Raw genomic sequence first — 5,752 nt, forward strand, 5'->3', positions numbered from 1 at the left:
GGTATACCAAACTTTAAAAGAAACAAAAATGGTCAGATAATGAAGACTAAGTATATGAATATAAAAAGTCAATAAATGCAGTTGGAAAAGAATTAAGACAAAATTGTTGCCGGGTCCTTTTATTGCTATTATACTGTATGGACTATGTTCAATGTTGAAGGCTGTATGGTGGCCTATAGCTGTTTACGCCCACGCTATTAAGTTTTAGGCAAATAGTTGCCTCATTGACATTCATGTCGGATCTTTTAGTTTTCATATTTTCTGATGGTAAAAGTAGAATTCAGTCATTGGTAATATAAAAGGTATTAACCATATATCTGATTACAAACATAACAGTTCGCAATTGGCAAGTCAAATATCTTCATCTGTTACCATATCAATTTTAATTATTTTTCTATATTGTATATTACCAATCTGGAGCTGATTTTGATTGATTGTCAATTTAAGATATTTCATGTTTCCAAAAGCGTGCTTCGATAGTGAGTTTTTTAATCACCAAAATGACTTCGTTCGTCCTCGGAAGTTTGTAGTTACTTATGGTTGTGTTCTCTTATACATTTTCGTATCATAATTTGTTAGCAAGGTCAAAGTGTTATGAGGCACTTTAAGTAAAGAGATAAACTAATCGTATGCTCATTCTCGAAGGGCCCCGCAATATTTAGTAATCCACTAAAATGGACATGACATCGGACAAAGCGTTCAATACGATAGGACTTAACTTATAAGCGATATTGATTTTCTCCAAGATTTGTTACCTTAGTCAAATTTGCTTGGTTCCAATGTTACCACGATTGCAAAACAAGAACAAGATTCCAAATAAGTGATTGAACCAAACTACAGTGAGAAGGAATATGTTATTTGTCAGATATTGAAAGTTATCTAATTTTATACAAGTTACAATTTCAGGTTATGCTATTATCTATTTTCAATTATTTATTATTCAGTTATGCTATTATCAATTTGCATCCATTCATTGACCACCAAACGGCGAAGTAGGTCATTGGCTTCGGGAATCTGTTAGCTAGTAGTTACTGCGGTCAGATTCTTGTTATTACACAATATTACAATCAGAGTTATCTGTTATATCGACTCTCAATGAATGGTACTGGTTGGCGGTAACAAGTTCCAAAACATTCTTTATGAAATGAATGTTTTTGAACTTGTTTAGTGGCGGACTTTATAGGCTGCACCAGTACCAATGAACTTGATTTATCACTGTATTATTATTTAATTTAGAACATTAATCCATGTAATCTTCATTTCCACCTCAAACGTAGTTTCTCGTGTTGATTTTGGACATCTGTTGCCAGTGAGTAGTGTATGTGGGGGAGTATGAGCCCTAAACCTCGGACGCGAGCTACATGCATGCGCCGACGCTATATTTGGGTCTTAGCGTGGACACCGTAGTTGACTATGAAATCTAAGCGTATGACTCACAGGCCAACGCCAAATTTGGACCTAAAATCGGGACATGAGACGTTATAGTTGGACCTGCGCGCGTACACTATAGTTGGGCCTTCGAGCGGACATCGGGACACCAACTCTATATTTGGACCTGAAATCTTCCTGGTTTATACCCTCTACTCTCTTCTATTCAGTTTTCAGTTTAAGCTTATGCAAGTCTCTGTTTACTGTGCTGTACGAATTACATATACCTAGCTTTGATAGCAGAAAATATCCCTTCTTTTGTAGCTGGTTGTTGTAAAGGGATATGCCTACAGATCTTTGTAATGAATTTAAAAAATTATTTCTTGTATGATATAAAACAGAAGCAGCTGTTACCACTCTGTTTTCATTACATACACCACGTCCATTTAAGCCTGCAGACTATAATACAGACCAAAGTAGAGGATTGTCACTTTGAAGTTCTTTTGATAAAGCTTTAAAGTTAAATTTATCAATATCCTCTACTTTGGCTGTAAAAGATGTTCTGTCTTTTTTGGCACAATTTGTGCATTCTTTCTTTACCACATTACACATTGCGGCAATGGTCTGCTTTCTCATGTCTTGAGATTGGTGGTTTAATAAACCTTTGACAGCCATGAAAACAATACCATTTGCTAGTTGATGAATTGTTGTAGACAACATTTTTTTATTGTTTAATGACCTATACTGCACCATTTCATTTCTAGAATTTTCCAATGCACGGCTCTTATTAGTTGATTCTAAGTTTTGACAGGGTTCAAATATTTGACATGATTTTTTTACATTAGAAATTTCTGTTTGACTAGACTGGTCAACTTTGATGTTAATATTACAGGCAAGAGTCTTCTCTGGTATCAAATCCTGGTTTTTTTATTCAAGACCTACAACTTAAAGTAAGATAATACATGAAATACAACAATAAATCCTAACAGTTTTTTTTAATGCAATGATTGTTAATTGTAGCAGATTTCAGGTTCAGTATTATATATATACTTAAAGTAGACAAGTACCCCTTTTTTCAACTTGCTGTATCCTGCTGATAATAATTGTTGATAAGATAATATGCTTGGCGCATACTTAATCCCAAAAAATAATCTATAAAGCATACTCACTTAATCATTAACTTTTCTAATAACTGATTTTCATCTGATTTCACATCCATACAGTCCGGAATGCGGTTCGATAAAATTGCTCCCCTTGTTTATTTCGCTCTCCTGTCAAATCATGTAATTTCGCTACCTCCAATGGTAGACGCTACAACGATGGGTGTCGTCAAGAAAGGTACGATTAAAAGAATCAGCTAGGAATTAGACGATCACCATTGGTATAGGTGAGTTGTTTAATAGTTGTTGCTTTGTGATAAATGCATGTTTTGGATTAATTGATAATCAGGAATAACTGGAAAGGAAAGAAACGTGTTGCTACGTGAACCCGGAAAGGCCGGGACGAATTTAAAAAAAAAATCTAGAGACGATCGTTCTGAGTGTGCCACCTACACATTTAAACGTGTACACAAGCACAATATTCCCTATCTATGTAATGTGTTTTCATAATTATGTGATATAGAGCAAAAAAAGGTAGCAGTTTTTTGTGTCTTGTTGTTAAGCATTTCCAGGGGAGATAATGTTATTTTTCACGGTGTGTTTGATAGGTTTGTTACATTGTATCATTATTTAATACACACTCAGAAAGTGGATTAAAATAGCCTCCCACACTAAATTAACTGAATTTTAATTATTATATTTACCGTAATGCTATTATATAAACTTCGGAGGTTCATATCACTTATATTCAACGTTTGTATATCGGATTTTTTTTTACTATTGATGTTGAACGATTCATAGTAAAAAAAAAAATCCGATAAAACCGTTGAATGTAAATGATATGAACCTCAGAAGTGTTATATATTGTCCTTTAATATAAGACCAGAGGTTCATATCATTAACATTCAACATTTTTTATCGAATGTTTGTTATTAACTATCAATGTTCAACGGTTCAACGGTTCAACATTGGTAGTTAAAACTAGAGGCTCTAAAGAGCCTGTGTCGCTCACCTTGGTCTATGTGCATATTAAACAAAGGACACAAATGGATTCATGACAAAATTGTATTTTGGTGATGGTGATGTGTTTGAAGTTCTTTCTTTACTGAACGATTTTGCTTCTTACAATTATATCTATAATGAACTTTGCCCATTAGTAACAGAGAACTATATTTGGTAAAAATTTACATAAATTTACCAAATTAATGAAAATTGTTAAAAATTGACTATAAAGGGCAATAACTCCTTAAGGGGTCAACTGACCATTTTGGTCATGTTGACTAATTTGTAGATCTTACTTTGCTGAACATTATTGCTGTTTACAATTTATCTCTATCTATAATAATATTCAAGATAATAACCAAAAACAGCAAAATTTCCTCAAAATTACCAACTCAGGGGCAGCAACCCAACAACCGATTGACCGATTCATCTGAAAATTTCAGGGCAGATAGATCTTGACCTGATAAACATTTTTATCCCATGTCAGATTTCCTCAAAATGCTTTGGTTTTTGAGTTATAAGCCAAAAACTGCATTTTACCCCTTTGTTCTATTTTTAGCCGTGGCGGCCATCTTGGTTGGTTGACCAGGTCATGCCACACATTTTTTAAACTAGATACCCCAAAGATGATTGTGGCCAAGTTTGGATTAATTTGGCCCAGTAGTTTCAGAGGAGAAGATTTTTGTAAAAGATTACTTTAATTAACGAAAAATGGTTAAAAATTGACTATAAAGGGCAATAACTCCTAAACGGGTCAACTGACCATTTTGGTCATGTTGACTTATTTGTAGATCTTACTTTGCTGAACATTATTGCTGTTTACAGTTTACCTCTATCTATAATAATATTCAAGATAATAACCAAAAACAGCAAAATTTCCTCAAAATTACCAATTCAGGGGCAGCAACCCAACAACCGATTGACCGATTCATCTGAAAATTTCAGGGCAGATAGATCTTGACCTGATAAACATTTTTACCTCTGTCAGATTTGCTCTAAATGCTTTGGTTTTTGAGTTATAAGCCAAAAACTGCATTTTACCCCTGTGTTCTATTTTTAGCCGTGGCGGCCATCTTGGTTGGTTGACCGGGTCACGCCACACATTTTTTAAACTAGATACCCCAATGATGATTGTGGCCAAGTTTGGTTTGATTTGGCCCAGTAGTTTCAGAGGAGAAGATTTTTGTAAAAGTTAACGACGACGGACGACGACGGACGACGACGATGGACGCCGGACGCAAAGTGATGGGAATAGCTCACTTGGCCCTTTGGGCCAGGTGAGCTAAAAATCCGATAAAAATGAACGGTTCAACATTGATAGTAAAAAACAATCCGATAAACATGTTGAATCTTAAAGATATGAAACTCTGAAGCCTTACATTATAGGACTATCGTTTATTAGTTCTTTATCCTAACTAAATGTTGTTTTTTTTGTGGTGTATATTAAAAAAGGGGGAGGGGCTTTTAAAACACCAAAATACCTTACAAATTTCAGGATTCGACACTAACGCATCCTACAATATTTGTTTACAGAATGAGAATTGAATTCCGATCCGTTTGTACGGGGAACATGTGGTTGCAACCCCCTCTTTAATTGCCTGTTCGATTTTTTTTTTTTTTTTTGCAGTGTCGAAAAGGGAGATAGACAGCAGTTTGTTTTATCAAGAAGTTATGTACGTTCTGCTATACATTTGACAGTCAGTAATTATTCTGAAGTACACATGTCGACCAGAGGCATGGAACAGAGAGTAGAGGTTTTAAAGTACCAGATGCTTATCTGAGATTCCAATTTGAACTAAAGAAAGCAATATATAAAGATATGTAGGAGAAATAATCTATATGAATAAAGTTATGTCACAAAAGGAACTTGTTTTTTTTATATACAGAATTTGTCAAACGTCTCCATAACAGAAGAGATGTGAATGCATCCTTCATAGTCTTGTAATACTAATGGTAATAATTTATATAATTTCTGAGATGATATAGCAGTGCTATTGGTTTCCCATTTCTCCTTCTTCAAAGAACTTGATCATCTGAACTCTTTCTTTTTTTTAAAATTGGAGCCCTGTTCAAGAACAGTTAAAAGAGCATATGCTTAATTTTCGTTATCTTTTAGAATCATTTTTTTTTTAATAAAACAGGTTGTACATTCTACATAAAATATGCCAGTCAACCGCAAATGTTAACACCCAAAAAAGGTCTTTAGTATATTCATTTTTCAACTTACAAAATATGCCAAAGGTTTAAGCATGCCAAACATTACTCTTGTACAAAACTGTAAC

The 5,752-nt window shown here is 34.2% G+C and overlaps 1 long non-coding RNA gene across 1 annotated transcript; it reads left to right on the plus strand.

Annotated features, from left to right (window-relative positions):
- The first annotated feature begins 2,590 nt into the window (after positions 1–2,590).
- Positions 2,591–5,332, plus strand: LOC139491983 (uncharacterized). Its single transcript, XR_011656683.1, has 2 exons — positions 2,591–2,755; positions 5,098–5,332. It is a non-coding gene; the product is annotated as an uncharacterized lncRNA (long non-coding RNA).
- The last annotated feature ends 420 nt before the right edge of the window (positions 5,333–5,752 follow it).

This window comes from Mytilus edulis, chromosome 1, assembly GCF_963676685.1.
Source record: "Mytilus edulis chromosome 1, xbMytEdul2.2, whole genome shotgun sequence".
In the NCBI taxonomy this organism is placed as follows: Eukaryota; Metazoa; Mollusca; class Bivalvia; order Mytilida; family Mytilidae; genus Mytilus; species Mytilus edulis.